General features: G+C 37.6%; 1 protein-coding gene and 1 long non-coding RNA gene across 6 annotated transcripts in view; one reads left to right on the forward strand and one right to left on the reverse strand.

Moving 5' to 3' along the window:
* Nucleotides 1-248: 248 nt before the first annotated feature.
* Nucleotides 249-15,466, reverse strand: LOC112541499 (uncharacterized). Of its 5 annotated transcripts, XR_003085490.2 has the most exons (4): nucleotides 14,917-15,159; nucleotides 14,176-14,287; nucleotides 3,706-3,753; nucleotides 313-2,106 (listed from the first exon to the last, which is right to left on the reverse strand). It is a non-coding gene; the product is annotated as an uncharacterized LOC112541499 (long non-coding RNA). The 5 variants fall into 5 exon arrangements; XR_015797090.1 differs by lacking the exon at nucleotides 14,917-15,159 and adding an exon at nucleotides 14,394-14,607 and having other exon boundaries at nucleotides 249-3,753; XR_015797088.1 differs by having other exon boundaries at nucleotides 252-5,627; nucleotides 14,917-15,163.
* ITPKB (inositol-trisphosphate 3-kinase B) overlaps nucleotides 14,766-17,695 on the forward strand; it is a 77,000-nt gene continuing 74,070 nt past the window's right edge. The window contains exon 1 of the mRNA XM_088145942.1: nucleotides 14,766-14,905. The gene's annotated coding sequence lies outside the window, so the exon portion shown is untranslated. The remainder of the gene's footprint in view (nucleotides 14,906-17,695) is intronic.

Genomic DNA, 17,695 nt, shown 5'->3' on the forward strand with positions numbered 1-17,695 from the left:
ATTCAACTTCAGTGCAATATTCCAATGCAGCTGTTCCAAACTCATGTGCTGGGATTCCAGCTCCAACACTAACTGGTAATTGTGGAAGTTATCACCTGGATGCACCTGGAGAGCAGCTGACTAGGAGGGTCTGATCTGTACTGATACAAACGTAGGCCCATGAAACTTCAGAGCTTGAGTCAGCCACTTTACTGCTTGCAATTACTGTTTTTGCATTTAGTGGACAAATTGTAGTTGCATTTTGTTCTTTTGTGGAAAGGTTAGATTTATAAAATACAAGGGAGAAAGAGGATGGACTGGAAAAAGACTATTTTTCCAAGGCAGCATTCCAATTGCATAGAATATTTTATTTGGTAAGCTTTTTTTTCCCTTTAACAATAAGCATTCAGAACATTCAGTGCATTCCATGAAATTTCTAAAGATGGCACCTTTATGACACAATTTTTTTCCATTAAAGATTTGGAAAGAGAAAGGTACATGATGTTTCTCAGAGGCCTTTCCAGGACCACACTGCCCTGCTGGGGCTTCGTTTTCTGTCATAATTTCCTCTGCTTTTGATCAGCAGTCCCATCCTAACTTTGGATCTTGTAGGTGTGGGAGGATTACATTTGAAATGAAAAGAAGAAAATGTCAGGCAGTTGGCTGGTCTTGTACATTTTTTCCCCAAATAAAAATCCCAGAAAGTCAAATCCCTAATCTGTCTCTAGCATTCTGCCTGCTGTTGCCTGGGCGGGAGCGCCTTTTCTGCTTGTGTTCTACAGACATTGCTTATAACAGCTTCCCTCATTTTGGAGGGATCCAGATGTGTTAGGAGCAGAACTCTTAGGACTCCTAGCCAGCATAACCCAATTGCCAACGCTTGCAGATCTGTTAAAAATAAAAAAATTAAAATCTGAGGGCAAGCTACCTTTTTGAGGCAGAAGTCCTTCTGATTGGTTTTCCATATAGCTTCTAATGATTTTCTTTTAAGTAATCTACCTAATACATTGTCTGCATATATTGCTAAGGATAACACAGATTTATAGTACTCTATGTCTTAGCATTTTGTGTAACTCCAAGCATAATAGTTTGTTGAACTATGGTTCAGTACAATGTGTGAATTAGGTAAGTGTCAGGGTTTGCACATTTCCCTAAAACTTAGTTTGTTTAACCATGGTTTATTGATTAAATCAAGGTTGGTTGAGGTCACATCATACTGAGCCATAAGCTATGATTTACCAACCATGATAGAATTCCAAATAAATTACCTTATGATTCAGTGCAATTTATCCTAATATGGATTTTTGGACTTAACTTGCATGAGCTCTTTGACAGGCAGTCATTCAAATTAACTATATATTAGTTATGCCTATATATTAACATTGATTTGGTCTTCATGAAATAGGAGTCTTTTAAATGACACAAAATGAGGTTTGTGTCATTTAAGAGACTCCTATTTCATGAAGTCCAAATCAATGTTAATATATAGGCATTTTATAATGAATCATATAGTATATAACTTCATGTAATCTCTTTCCCATGAAATCGGTGAAATTTTAATTGGGGAAAAGAATTTATTTATTGGCAAATATGCAACTGGAGAATGAACAGAGAAGAAAATATGTCCCACAGAGCTAGATTAAATGTGGTATATTTTGTTCCAGATGTGGTATTCTGGAACAAAAACATTTTAAAAAGCAAATGAAGGCCATTTAGCTAAGCAGTGGATTTTAATGAGTCTAACTACTGATTTTCTTGGCATTTTACTGCAGTACAATCCTGCATTTATTTACTTCACTTACTGTATACAATGCTTTTCTGACAAGCCATGCAAAATAGCATATTATTTAAAACATTATATATGCATACATTAAAAAGTTGTACTGTACAAGGTAAAATAAATCAGATTTATTATATGCCATGAAGTTTCCTCAGGAACTGATGATTCCAGTGAAGAGTGGGGCTCCATTTTAGGTGTCAGTCAATCAGTTGTATGCAGATTTTCCAGAAGTAACTCAGCTTTATTTATTGGGAAGCAACAAGGAAATGCTCATGGGAGTGACCCAGTAAAAAGCAAACTCTTCTTTAAATCTTGTCCAGCATGGTCAAGGATGTTATATATACCGACTGTATGAATAACCAAGTTATTAATGAAGCATTTCAGTATCCCAGCTCAAAGCAGCAGGAGGGAGTTTTTCACTTAGTGTAAAGCCTGATAGTCAAAATTTGTTAAAATGGCAATCCTCTTTCAAAACTTTTTATTTACACCAGATGTAGGTAATGTAGTGAATATGGGTCCCAATTTAGGGGTTGTTTTTAACAGTAATTTAATTACAAAGTGGACAGCTGGCATACTGCAAAACAAAGTGACAGACTGTAACTTACAAAAATGCCTCTGGACCTGCACAGACTCCCTAAATATGAGATGATGATGATGATGATGATGACTGTAATGGTTTATGCGAATGACCTTGGGAGACAGGAGGAAGAGCTGCAGACTAGAAAATGGTCAGCCAAGTGGCAGCTGAGCCTGCACAAAGAACGTAGGTGTGGCAAGTATCTCAGAAGGGACCCTCCCTAGTTTCTTGGACTGTAAAGGTGAGGGGGGCAGAGGTGTACTGTCAGACTTGCAAAATTCTGTTAATGTAACCTTACAATAAAGTTAGAGCTAGTTCTTTTGGGTGTGCTTCTTGACTGGACTACCTCACCAGGCTGACAGTGCCTACAGTCCAGTAGTTTTCAGGGAGGGATCCCAAAAAAGGAAAAGAAAAACCCACCAAACTCAAGCTGGGATGGTAGACCATCCTGGGGGCCAGAGGGGCAATAAGAAAAAGTTTGCTTGCAAAAGAAAGTTATTTTGCAGCTGGCCACAGCCCATAGCTGTCATTTTATGAGTGTAACCACAATATACTTTCAACATGTCTTGTCCTGGGACTGTGTGGCTAATGGACAGATGTGCTATCTCAGAAAAAGATGCAGCTCCTTTGAAGAATTGCAAGCAGATATTAAACTAATTCCTTTGGGCACTCAAAAACTCCTTTTTCCCTTTAATTTGAAGTAACTATTACCTGCCCCTGGGTATAGATTATTAGTTTTCATGTGTATTTGAGGGGGAGGGCTGTTGAACTGTGTAAGTTTCAGATGTTCCTTGCAGGTGGTAAGACAATGAAGTACTAAAACCAATTGAAGCCCTGCAATGTTGTGAGCTCTGTTCCTGGACAAGCTATCTAATCGGTTGAAGAGCTCACATTTTTCAACTCTACTCTGTCAGAGGGACGGGACTCATCAGACATGTTGGTACAACATATAAACCCATTCCAAATGGTTCACATGAGTATGCATGCTGCTTCATTACTTAGTACACTCCTTAGCTACAGTTGGCAGCTCTTTTGCAGTTAAGAGTAATCTGCAAAATGCCACACATCATTTCTAGTTAGTATTACCTGAAATGTGAAACCTACAAATAATTATGGTTTTGAAGTCTGATTGTTAACTGGAAGTACCAGCTGCTTTGTTGCACTTAATCCTAGAAGAACTATGACAATTATTAAGTAGCCATGCAGGACAAGAGGAAAGTGATGGTGCAGATGTTTACATTAAGTAATCAGAGTGTTTATCTGAGTGCTTAGACATCAGAGGTGATGGTAGAAGATTGGGTCATTTGGCCATGAGAGCCTTAAATAAAGTACTGATCATCCTTCTGTGAGAAAATAGCTTGAAACTTACTTTTATCAGAATCCATGACAGACTCAAAGCAATGAAGCCATCTTCCTTCTGTTATGGAGATTTGGAGAAAGCTTATCAAAAATAAATGAATGTATACAAGTGGAGAGACATTCCATATTATTATTATAGCTCAGTATCTCAATGCAGTATTAAGTTAGTCTTCCTATGGGAAATTCTAATCCTCTGTAGGAAATCAAACTATATAGGGAATTACATTATTAGGAAATTAATTGATAGTCTACCTGACTACCATTGGGACCAGCAAACACTGGCTCTGAGAATATATAAATTTCCTGCTTCTCCTTACCTCCAAGTCAAAATAATGCATTTCACTTGAAGGTTGTATCCTGTATAAATAAGGCCAATAGCAACCTTAACCAAATCCATGGTCTGCAGTACCCTCAGTTTTGCTTTTTTAAAAAAGTTTATTGGTAATCCATCAGAGAGGAAGCATTTGAATGAAGAAATAACTCCCTAAGAACAGCAATCCACTTTCCCATATTAGGGACCCAGTGCATGTTAAAAAAAAAAAAGACAATGCAAGTAATTATATTTGTAGACTTGTATCCACATGTGAAGTTCTGTATCAGTTTATATAGTACATTTGAAATGTGTTGGACTGCAAATATCCAGCCTAGCTCTGGCCAATTTCAAAAGCAGAGATCTTAGCAGCAGTTCTCCAAGTAAATTTTCCATATCCACCAATTGTACAAGCAGAGAGGTATCCATAACAACATGACTAGATGGTGTAGTAGCCACAATGTCTTTGGCAAACAAAGCATCCATGTCAGCACAGAGCAGCTCAATCTATAAGATATTCTAGCCTCACTTAGTTTACAGGAAGAGATGCTGACTGTAATGCAACCAAAGAGAGCTTCTTTTGCAGCATCATACAGAGGCCTTTTGAAACATATCTAGCCCTGGATGTCCTCTTAACCATGGCTCCTTTAAGGGATTATTTGTTTGTATGGTCATTTTACCAGAAAAGTCAAGTCTGAAACTAACCATGGGTGAGCCACTGAGTACCATAACATCTAGCAACAGTTTGCTGGTTAACTGCCATTTCTGGCCAGGAACTACCTTCCAGGGGCCAGCCAACATTATATGTGGACAGGATAGGGGCAATCTGGCTCTTCTGCAGCCCTATGAGTAGTTTGGGTGAAAAAAAATAACAGTAGCTACACTGTAAATGAAGGGTCTAATTTTTGTGGCCGTTCTATTCTTCCATCTCTGGGTCTAGAGATTATAAGTGGTATCAGGTTTCCCTAGAAACAATCATGACTGGAGAAGAACAACAAGGAACAATTCTCTAGGACTCAGATTAATAAGTATTAGAAAAAAAAGGTTGAAGTGCTAATACAAAAATGTTGGCAAGTAATTTTGCTATCAGAAGTGGAACTTATTTATAGGCAATTAAGAGCCATTAAACCTTGGCTTTCTTCCGCCTGTGCATTTGGTTTCAGTGGGGACAACACTGATCTTTTCAAGATGACAGAGCAGTCTGCCCTTGGGTTTTGTCTACATAATGGTTCCAAGCCTCCCTGTCAGTATAAGAATCATCTCTTACAAGTTTGAATGTTTCTGTTTGAATGACAATCAGAAACAAGATTTTGTGAGTAACCTATGACAAAGCATGTTTCCCAGTAGTGGTCAAGGTTCTTCAACAATAATTTGGTCCATGATCCAATCCAGATATTATACTAGACATAGCCACAAGATGGCTTAGTTTATTTCGTGCATGCAGTCAGAGTTCCCTAAAGGGTCACTGTTGACTCTATAGCTGCCATCTCATGTGGAGGCGGTGGGGAATGCATTGTGGGGGTTGCCAAGGAGTATGATAAAGTCTATTGGCTTGAAAAGTTCTGGAGTAGAATATGATGGTTCTCGGGGTGATGACTCCTTCTCAGAATCTTCCCTCTGACCTAATGAAGGATTAAAATTAAACATCATGTCACCACCAATTCTCTTGCTGCTGAGTTATTGCACCACTCAGAAATGGGAGATTCCAGTTTGGGGGATAATATTTATGAAAACGGGAAAGTAGCTGCACTGAATGAATGTGAACAGTCAGTTTCCATGAATATTTTTCTGGCCCATATATTTTGAAGTAGACAAAATGTGTAGCTTTTCACAATATATTTCCAAGATGACCTTCGCTTCAAATTCTACTTTTCTCCTTCAGCTTGTAGTCTGGTGTATACTGGGATTGCAGTCAGGTATATTAAGAACAGAAATGATAGATGGAAGTTTTGCTATCCAGTAGCTACTCTGGTACTGAGGTCGTACAGTTTTAGTAGGAAAATTGGGTCTTTTTATCATGCTGTGTTCTCATCCTAAATCAAATTCTTGGCTAGCTGAGTAGATATTCTCTTCCTTTCAGCTTATGGCTGACATGAACAGAATAGATTATTCTTATGTTATTCTTCCTATTAAGGTAAAGTCTCTCTTGAGTCAAAGCTGACTCCTGGTGACTACAGCAACACTTTCATGTAATTTTCCTGGCAGCAATACAGTACACAACTGGTTTGTTGTTGCCACCTTCTGGGGTGTTTATTTGACTAATTAGTTGCAGTCTAATCCACAGCCCTGCAGTTTTCTAGTGGTCTCCCATCAGCTGTCATCTGCTCTGACCAATGATTACTGTTACATTACATTTTTGTGCTGTCATCACTTGTCTCTACAAACTACAACTTTACAACTACAAAACATCAGCAGTTGGAACAATGAAAGATAGTTGAAACAAATATATTAGACAGGGATCATGAAGAATATACTTTTGGTTGCCTTTTTCCAATATTTCAGAGAGATAATTAACTTAAAGTAATCTGGGAGTCTTTTGGACTCAAAGCTCCTGTTTAAAGACTAGGTGGTAGCTATGCTCAAGGTGTCTTTGCACAACTCCATCTAGTATGCCAGTCAAACCCCTTCCTGGATTGGGAGGCCCTTCAGACAGACACAAATGCCCTAGTCACCTCACAACTTGATTACAGCAACGTGCTGTACATGGAACTGCTCTTGAAAACCACTCAGAAGCAATAACCTGTCCAGAATTCAGTGTCATGGGCAGTGATGGGCATGCCTTGGTACGCCATGTGATACCCCTGCTGTGAAAGCTGCACTGGTTGCCAGTATGCTTCCAAGTGGGATTCAAGATGCTGGTTATGACCTATAAAGCCCTACATGGCATAGGGCCAAGTGATTTGAGGGACTGCCTTTCTCCCATGGTTTCTGCTTGACCAGTATGTGCCAGCAGAGTTAGCACACTCCGGGTTCCTTCAGTTAAACAGTGCCACCTGACTTCTAGGGAAGAAATGGTGAACTGAAGACAGCTCTACAAGACTAGAGCCAACAACCACAGCAGAATGAAGAGCCAGTGAGAGTGGAGCCGACTCTTCACAATGCCTCTCCGGACAAGGAGAAGACTGGGATCACCCACAAATGCTCCAGACAGGTGCTCCTTGAAAGGAGACTGCAAAATAGCAGACTCCAGCGGGTTTAGAGCTCTGGGAGACAAGGGAACCATCATAGCCCAAACTGCAGTTCAGCACTTTCAAAATGTCACACGGTTTGCATGCTTCCTTTCTTAATCACTTTTGGAAACTGCTTGTTAACTGCTTTTCAGATATTCGGAACCTTCATAAAGGCAAGTTTTACTACAGTGGGTGAGTTTCCTTCAACCCTTAGCGAAATAAATTTTATATAAGTTTAAGGACTTAAAAAATTATCTCAGCAAAAGGTGATTAGAACATTAATTTTGGAAAGTTATAAACAGACTAAGGGTTCAGATGGAATTGAAATAAGATTTTGAAACTAATTGTAAGAATCCTTGCCATGAGAAAATGTTGTTTTGAATAAAATAAAAATATATGATAAGATGGGATTTTGAAGGTTGGACACCAGAGGGAACCAGAAGGAATTAAAGATTACAATTAAAGGAGAAGAGCACCTAAATTTGACTTACTAATACAGAAAAGGAACAAAATACTTTAACATTGGACATATTGAGGGATATTTGTGAACAATGGACTCAGAAGTTAAATTTAACAATGTCTGTCATTATAGATAGACTATGTGTAAATGATGTCATCAAAGAGGAACAAGTTTTATTGGACAAAACTGAAATTGATTTGAATGTGGATTTAAAAATGACAGGCCATGGGAATGATGTGGAAGGAGATGCTGCACTGGATATACAAATGAAACTGGCTGATATCTTAGTAAACCAAAAGAGTAATCTGGATAACTTTCTTATACTGGATTTACAAAAGAGACTGGTTAAAGTTTTGGAGAACTTTCTGAGAAGGAACAAAGAAAAAATAAGAAATCAAGTTCTAGGACATTATTTGACAGGATTTAGGATCAAGATTGTTAAAAATAAAGGGAAGAAATATAAAGTTGGTTTATTTGATCAAGGTTAAAATAGATGTGTTGTTATCTCTGGTAAATGGACTTTTGCTGACCAGGACTGAATGATGAGGCTTTAAAGATTTGTTTATAGATAAGAGATGAGATATGGGAAGAAGAGATCATTTGTTGTATTTCAAGAGAAGGTGATAAGTTACTAAAATTGTTTATACTTGTTATGAAGGGGGAAGTAATTTCTTTATATATTTCTTTATATTTTTTCTTTTTATTTTATTTTTTTTAATTTATATTGGTTCTTATCTTTTTAATTGTAATGTTGAATAAAATTACTATATAAAAAATTAAACAATGCCATCTACCGGGATCCAGGAAGCATGCCTTGTCTCTCGGGGTGCCTGCCCTCTGGAATGAGATCCCCCTTGAAATCTGTGTAGCTCCCACCTTGTTGGCATTTCATAACACCTCAAAGATGTGGTTGTTCTCCCATCTTGGGTTAAGATGGATGAAGCCCCTTGTTAGATGTATTTTATCTATGTTTTTGTATAGACTGGATCCCATTTTGTTTTGTTTTGTATTGTGTTAATGTGATTTATTATATAAATTCTATTGTAAGCTGCCTAGACTCACTTTGGAGTCAGGCAGTGCCTGAAATAAATAAAATAAAATAAAATAACTGTTTCCAAATATCACTTTTTCTGAGTGATTTTCATAATTATTGCTTGAAATTTATGGGCTAGACTTTATGAAAAAAAAGGATAAATTGTTATCACCAACTTTATTAAGTGTATTTTCATAGTTTTTTAGCTTTACAAAATTAGTAGTAACACAGAGGTATCAAGTTATTAATATTTGCCAAATTATTTCAGAGTGATCTTTTCCATTGATAAAATTAAAAACTTACTGTATTATTAATAAGTCATCACAACATACAGCAGGGCGAACTGTCTTCATCTATGTATAATACACGATGCAGTTTGAAATCTTGGGGATATGAAGTTTCCACCATCCATTTTGCTACAAAGTGGCTCCCTCCCCCCCACCTCGAGCCCACAATACCTTACTATTTTTCTACAAAATAAGCTGTTTGGCAGACAATGGAAACTTTCACACTGTTTCCTGTGATTTCCAGCTCATATCATCCATAAAAGGTGCTGTGGATGATTTCAGTATTGTAATGTCACAAAACATACATATATTATGGGCTACAAAGCCGAAGGAGAGAAGAAAAATACCTAAGAAAAAGGGAAAAGAAGAAAAAGATTTTCTATGACACATTGTAGACTCCCCCTTTTTTATATCATAATAATTATCTGTCCAATTACAATTTAAGAAAAAAGTGTGCGAGGTTAACAGAGGAAACTTCCTCAGCCTGTCTTAATAGTGAATCCAAACAGCTGTCGCCTTTTCCTCTGGTTAAATATACATTGCAAGAGCAGTTCTGCTCAATCACAGAGCAGGTCAGTCAGTAGAATAAACCCTCCATTTTCCCCTTACTGTCCCCAAATCTGGTTGGGATACAGGAAGTACAGAGATAGGTAGAACAAGGGGAAGTCCTGTTGCAGGAGCAGAAACCCACTTGCGTTACTATGATGTAGCTTTCAATTCCAGCATCTTGTTTCCAAAAAGGCTAACCAGATGTCTGTGGGAAATGCACAAGCAGGGCAGGAACAACTAGCTCTCTCTTTCTGCTTTTGCCCAGCAATTAGTATTAATGGCATACTGATTCTGAAGATGAAAGTTCAGTATGGCTAACAAAGTTATAGTGATGAACTTGATATATTTATTTATTTTAATTTACTTATGGTAAACCATCACCTAGGATGTACTGTTTTGTTTTGGCTAATTGAAGGAAAGGATTCTAAATTTTATAAATAAAAATAATAAATGTACGACAGGTTTTACCTGACGTACATAGAAACCACAGAATTAGTAATATAGTACATTAAGGTATGCTATTATTCAAACTAAAATCCTGGCATAACATCATAATGTGCATTAGTATTCAGACTTTTCCAGAAGTAAGTCCCTTTGAACACAATGGACTTATCCTAAGTGAACTTGCATTAGGATTGCAATATTACACTAGGAAATGTGCACATTTTGGTAATGCTTAGAAGTTCAATATTTGCTTTTTAAAATGCTTCTGGAAATTAGTTATTTTATAATGTAGTTGCTTCGCCTCTACAGTTCAAAGTAGACCAGAACTAAAATACCGGAAAGCAATGGAGAACTCACACTCTCTAAGACCATCTGCTTGGCCTTTGCCTGTAGTTCCCACTTGTTGTGTTTCCAGCCAGCTACATGGGTTGGAGAAAGAACAGCTGGTGTAATTTCTTTTCCTATAGCATCTCACCTATACCAAAGTTTTCATCTTTAACCACATTCATAAACAATATATTACTGTGGGTATGAAATCCACTACATCTTAGAATAATAAAGATTAGATGGGCCGTCCCACACAAATGCCACCACAAATAAAATATGTTATACTTACTAAGATTCAACCCTCTAAATAAAAGAATGCACTGTTTAAAACAATGCATATCTGTAAATGTAAATAGTTCTTCTACAGAATGCTCAAGCACAGAAATAGACAAGCAAGTTCCCTGGGTGTGGGGCTTCTACTGAGGAGGACCCCTTGGAAGTTACAAATAAGCAGTGACTGAGCATGTATGAGGGACCTGCACTTCCTGTTTTCATGTTTCCAGTATAATGTGCTGTCTGCAAATTATGCATAGTGCTGTCAGATTATGGCTGCAAAACTCCAAATAGCCACTGGACGGCATGAAATATAGTACTGTATTTCTCTATTATTATTTTTTTCCGCCATCCAGGGTTCGTCAGGAGTTTTGTACTCCGGATCTGGTAGTTCTAATGATTCAGGGTCTGTGGTACAAATGAACCTTTACAACAAAGGGCATGCATGCCCACAGAAGTGAGAGCCCAAAATGGGAATAGAGACAGGATAACTGTTAAGTAAATGTTTTATTGTTATATTTTTAGCATATCCTTCCTTCAAAGAGCTTAAAGGTTCCTCCTTTCCATTTGTTATTCTCATAAAAACCTCATGAGGTGGGTTATGCCGAGAGATAAAACTATAAGAAATGACGGTATGTGACCTTCATGACTGTGTCTGATGGTTGGATTCTGTTCTAACTACTAAACAACACTGTCCTTTCAATATAAATGGACAAGGGCCTTCACCTCAGTTTCACCACTGCTTTGTTCTGTGTGCTTATTCTTATACCAGATCTTCAATCCTGTTCTTTTCCTCTGTTGAGCTATACTTACATTTGCATACATAGAGCCTCTAAAACTGATTTGCTACTTTTAACAATGATCATTTCTGAGGTAATGGAGTTAACAGCCTCTAAGAAGTAGATTGGCAATACACATATGGTTACTCAGGAGAGGCCCCACATAACAGATTGCAATCCAACAGCAATCAAGAGGATGCCGATTTATACTGCTCACTATGCATATTCCCCTGGCTTTTTAATTTGGATGTTTTTAAAATGTCAGATTTGATTGTTTTTGGCATTGCCTTTTTTTGATACAAACTGTTTTCCTGGGTCTTATTAGCTAATGTCAACTGCCCTGGAAATGTGGAACTGAAAGACGGTTTCAACAGAAAGACAATGTTTCAAACAAAAACACTATAGCGTAAACTGCGCTTAATGTGGTTCTGATCCTGCAAACAGTGGCTTGCTAGTTATGATAGATCCTATTCCAAAGGGAAAACATGTAGAAAAACAACAGCAAGTCACGTGACACCTAAGATAGACTTTATGGCACAAATTTCACTGGCTACAACTCATTTCCCTAATGCATGACCCAGGAATCCCAGACTGCTTATAATGGAGGCAAATTTCTGAGTTCGGGATGACCAATCATCAAACTGGCTTTGAAAAGAGAGAAGATTTCAATGATGGAATTATCAAATAGGAAATGTTCAAAACTTGGTGTCTGGTGTGGCTGAAATAACATCCTCTATTAAATATACACACTTTGAATCAATGGACTTCAAATGTAATGGAAAGAATTCCTATTGTATTTGTCACTATGCAGGTGATGTAAAATGATGCATAATGGTATTGTGGATGACACATTCTCTGATTTAACCAACAATTAGGAATAACAAAACCCTCCTCCAAGCAATCCATTAAACTGTGTGTGTATCGATCTATATCTATATATCTGTATCTATATCTATATCTAGAAGCAGCAAAGTACAGCAGCTTATAGCACCTTGAAGACAAAATTTCATAGGCTATTTGAAGGGAAGGGGAGCCTATAGCCTTCCAAGTGTTGTTGAACTGCAATCCCCAACAATCCCAAGTTACAACAGCAACACTATCCCTCTGGATGTATAATTACTTTTAACCATGCTTTTGGAATGGCCAATTCCCAGAGTATATTGTTATTTTATAATGTATGATCTTGGTTTTAGTTTTTGATTGTTATGTATTTGTGTATTTTAATCCAAATTACATTGTACACTGTTCAGTTGACTGGAACAGTCCATGGGTCAAATAAATAAGTAAATGTACACGGGAATGTCGGGGAGCACACATATTAATCATACCTGCCTTAAATTCACACAATTTCTTACTGGTTTTGCTGCAAATAAATGGATCATCAGTTGAATGTATCATTGGTTCCAAATTATTTTAATCTGTGTTTTTTAAAAAACATATTCTCTAAAATCAGTGGATTAGCTTATTCAATACAAGAATTACCAATTATAGATATTTCAATTTTAATAATGATTGATTATTTTTATAATTATTGTCTTTATATATTATTGTTTTACTCGATTGTTGTATGCTACCCAGAGTCACTCCTTGTGAGATGGGCAGCCATATAAATTTGATAAATAGATAAAAAATAAAAAACCTTCACACTTGCAAGGTGTAATGCCTTGCCCACAGGGGTACTAAATGTAAGGGACTTGCCCGTGTGGCTGTGGGAGGCTGAATCATTAACAATTGTCCTCCTAATTGATGAATCCTATAAAGATAAAGGCAATCGGTCATTGCTCCAATTTTACAGTCCTCCCAATGTTACTATAATATGCCATAAATCACTTTTTTACTTACCAGTTCAGATCTTGAGATATATATAAATGTGACCACATTTTATGTAGTAGCCTGGAGATACAAGGCAGCTTTCCTAATTCTTTTTAACTGAGAAGACTCGTTTTATGATTTTAGGTTTGGGGCTATTTTATGTTAATGTATAGCACCTTGCACACACACATGTGTGTGTGTGTGCGCGCGCACGTGTTTGTATGTACAATCTGACCAACATTTTCTGTTTTGATTTATAAAATGTTTACAATTTTCTGGGAGACCCATAAAGATTAAAAGCCATAGGGAGATAATTCCAGGTCAGTTGGACGTTTTTCCAGCCCAACTGATCAAAGGGGTTTCTAATGTCTCTTTTCTTTCTCTGAAAAAGGAAGGCAGAATAGGTTTCTAATAGCAGAACCAGAAACGCATATTGTGGGGCAACCTCCCACTACTTAGATTCCCTCAACAAAAGTATATGTCACACTAACTTCTCCCATCCTAAGCATATTTTACCTGACGTGAATCATACTGATGGGATTTTAAACCATCTGTTTTTCTTTAATTTCTGGTTTTTAAATCAATAATAATTTAAAAGTGAAAAGGCCCTGAGGTAATTATAGAGTTCCAACTGTAGGCAGAAGAGCGAAGTATCTGGAAACATATTTATTAATTTCTTAGATTTACATCTTGCCTTTTGTACAAGAGTTCATGGTGGGGTACATAATACTTTTTCCTCCTATTTTTCCCCAGAATGACAACCCTGTGAATTAGGTTCAGCTGAGAGAGAGTGACTGGCCTCCCCAGTGTTTAGTTTAATCCAGTACTGTATTAAACATATTTGGAGCCACTTCCAGTCCCCAGGCATTTGGCTGGTTTCAACAGAGTTGACACATGCCCAAAGGGCCATTTTCCCTTTTAAGTGTGTAACAGTATGACCACACTTCCCTCATAAAAATTAAAATTAGTCTGAAAAGTTTAGATAAACTAAAGGGAAACGTTAGGCTTGTGATAGATATACAGATAGACACTATACCTGAAAAGTATCCATGATCTTACATGGGCCAGAGTTTTTCACTTGCTCTTTGAAGGCCTTTGGAAGGGAGATCCGGTCTGCAGAGCAGCAAACCCAGCATCTCATCTTGTTCCTGAAAAAGCAGGAGCATTTAAACGGTTTTAAATAGCTGCAGCAAGTTATACATAGTAAGAAGGAACAAGGGGTGGAAAAAAATGGACGGTATATCTTTAACCCACAAAGGGTGGAGCAGATTTTGTTCTGAGCTCGCTAACAATGGAAACTTTTTTTTAACGTTTCCCTCCATCAGTCCTGCCAAGCAATAGGAAAAAAAGAAAAAAGAAAGAAAAGAAAGAAAAGAAACTTGTTCCGCTGAGTTCAACCCCAGACAGGCTCACAACTTCCTTCCTGCTTTCCGACCCCCTCCCCTCCCTACTCTCGCTCCCGCACATTCAACAAACACTGAAGAAACAGCCAATGACAAGGGTGATGTTGGAAAAGACGAGTAACGATCAGGGCGGCTGAACAGTTTAAAGTAATAATAATAATAAAGTTTCAGATCCAGCCGACAATAGAATTTGCTCGCTTTTTCAGTTACGCGCCACGGGCGGGGGCAAGAGAGACGCCTAAACATCTTGACCGGGAGGAGGAAATTATTTCTAGAGCAATTTTCAAGTCTGCGCGTCTTCATGGCTAGAGCTTTTTCCGAGGCAATGTGAATGGTGAAGGTGCACCAATCTCTCCTGGACAGGTACGACCAACCTCTCCGATTTCACTCTCTTAATTTCCTCCTTGTGCGTTTCTCTTTCTTTCCTGCGCTCCAACTCTTGCGTCAAAGATCGCTTTTTCTGGAGACCCGGTCGGAGAAAAAGAGCCGATTTAGGCTGGGATCAGTAGCGGGCGAGAATCAGGTTTTACGGGCACGGATCAAGTAGTGAGAAACGAGCTTCACACCGCCCCTACTTCCGAAAAGTGCCAAACTCAAATGGGCAGTGTGCTTTCATTGTTGAGGGCTATCATAAACCGCACCTTCGTTTGGCGGGGGCGCCTCTGGCACGCTGCCTTTTTCGGATAAGTTCCACCGGTGCCAGAGTTTAGAATACACACACGCACACAAGCACACTATCATACCGAAACTATCCTCAAAACAACATGTATTCAGCTGTCTTCCGTAGGAAGAGAAGCGCTTCAGCCAAATCGACTCCAGTTGTAGAGATCCGTGAAGAGAGCCCTGATCTTCGGGTCTCCATAGAGATTGCCATCATTTGTTTCCTCGATATGAGGGCAAGACACGCATCACAGGGTTCAGCTTGCACATAAACACACACAGCCGAGTCTGGCATGTTTACAAAATATTTAACTCACACCACGCCCTTCCCGCTTTCACACTGGACACACAATTTTTACAAACTAAGCTGTAATTTTAAGAACCGTTGAGGGATAGAGGTCCAGAACGTGCCTGGTATGCAACAGTGAGGCATGATTGCTACTCCTACTGGTAGCATTGCTCTGAAGAACAACACTCCGCTTTGATGCATACTTCCTATTTACTAGATCCACCAAGAAGTTATGTTTTTGCACCATTATGTGCATAGAAATGCTATCTGCTGGAATTCTGAGAAGTAGATGCTATTTAAAAATACAGATGAATAAAGACTCCCAAGAGAATGAACCCACTTCATAAATTCAAGAAAACTTGTTTAAAAATAGATCAGGGGAAAGTTGAAGAAATGTGCATGAAACTATAAATACAACTATGCCTGCTATATAATTGTAAAACATTGCCTGGAGGCATATAATTGCGTGTATTCCAAGAAGCAATATTATAGAAACTCACAGAAATAAATTACAGCACAAGCATAGTCTTAGTCCAAAGATCAAGAGGCTCCTTTACAAACTCATAAACACGTAGCTGCACATGGATCACTCAGTAGGATAAAGAAAAGCAAATCACTGAATTAGGGTAGCAAAACAATCCAGCTGATGGCTAAAAGAGAGGGGTTACTTTATTTTAGTTCATTCCCAATTTGCTTACCATATAACAAACCTGGGCAAGTCATACTTAGCCTTAGAAATCTTAGAGTAACACTGGCAATGCCAGCACTTACCTCATTAGAAAGAGGCTAATGCTATGGATTCTCCAGTGTGTATGTTTCTAAGATCCAGTATGATCCCAGCATTTTAAAAATCCTTTATAGTTGATAATAAATGATATAATATTGTTGAGATGGATGGAAACAAATCCAGCAAAAAATAGTATCAAATTCATTGTGGCCTACATCCACTGATAAGATTCAAGAAGCCAAATTAAAGAAAAAATAGTTCAATGATTCTGATCTCCACAATTTTGTTAATTATAGCAATGAAGGGGGCAAGGCAATTCCAATCAGGACCATGGTGCGGGATGAGATGCTGTTAAACCTGTTTATTTTCCTGTTTAAAATTGAATACAAAACTACAGTTTCTTCATGAAGATACTGATTGAGAATTGAAACAAACAATACAAAGGGGAAATGTTAAATATTCTTCTAGCATCTTTACCTTATTTAGAATCATCCTCTACTACAGTCTGCAGATCAGCTATTTAAAAAAAAAACCTTAAAAAAACACACTTCCATATCTACCTTGGCCATCAGTGGTAGAGAGAATGATTTTTCATGTTTCTGACAAAAATGTGATCAGACCCATGATAAATACAGTCATCTTCCAAGTACTACAAGGCTCCTAGTTGAAAAATATAGTATGAACTAGAAGATTGTAAGGTAATACTACAATATATATTACACATCATATTCTTTTGTTTAACCAAATATAATCTCCTAAAGTTATCAGGTTCCTCGTTCCTCTAAATGCACATAAAAAGAAAAAAAATTTTTTTTTTAATCACACAATTTTGGTTATAAAATGAGTGCTATGGTGGTGTAGAACAAGCATTACAGAAAAAAGTGCATAGACCAACTGTGCATTATATATTATTACTGCATATGCTTATTGACTCGTTACATCATTACAAAACTCACATTTCCCTCCTTGTGTTGGTTATGACCATGGACTACGTGACTACGTATTGAGCCAAAACTATATTCAAAATTCAGTGTGATTTATTCTTGCCAGCAATTCTGGTCTGCACATTATATAATTCTACTTCAGTTTCAACACTGTACGAACTTAAATGTTCAAAGCATGGTAAATAATTAGGCAAACCTATTAGCAACCAAAAATAATTAAATAATTAAATTTGCCACAGAATGAAAGCCATTAACTTATGCACAAAATCAAAATCCTTAACATATAACTGATACAAAAAATAAGAGGCATGGTTTAATTGGGAGAAGCTATACCACACAGATGCATATTATCCATCAAGGTTATAAATATGTCCACACTAATACAATTCATGAATAGCATAGCACATATATAAATACACACTTAAATATGTAATACTAATAAAACATATACATCCTTGCAGCAGGAAATAATTGCATATTGTGCGTATATTCAGATTTCAGAAATAAATCCCACTCAATTCAGTAGAATTTAC

Source organism: Python bivittatus, unplaced genomic scaffold (genome assembly GCF_059951505.1).
Source record: "Python bivittatus isolate LINGU-HERP-01145 unplaced genomic scaffold, Pbiv_v1 ctg000020_np1212, whole genome shotgun sequence".
NCBI classification, from domain to species: Eukaryota; Metazoa; Chordata; class Lepidosauria; order Squamata; family Pythonidae; genus Python; species Python bivittatus.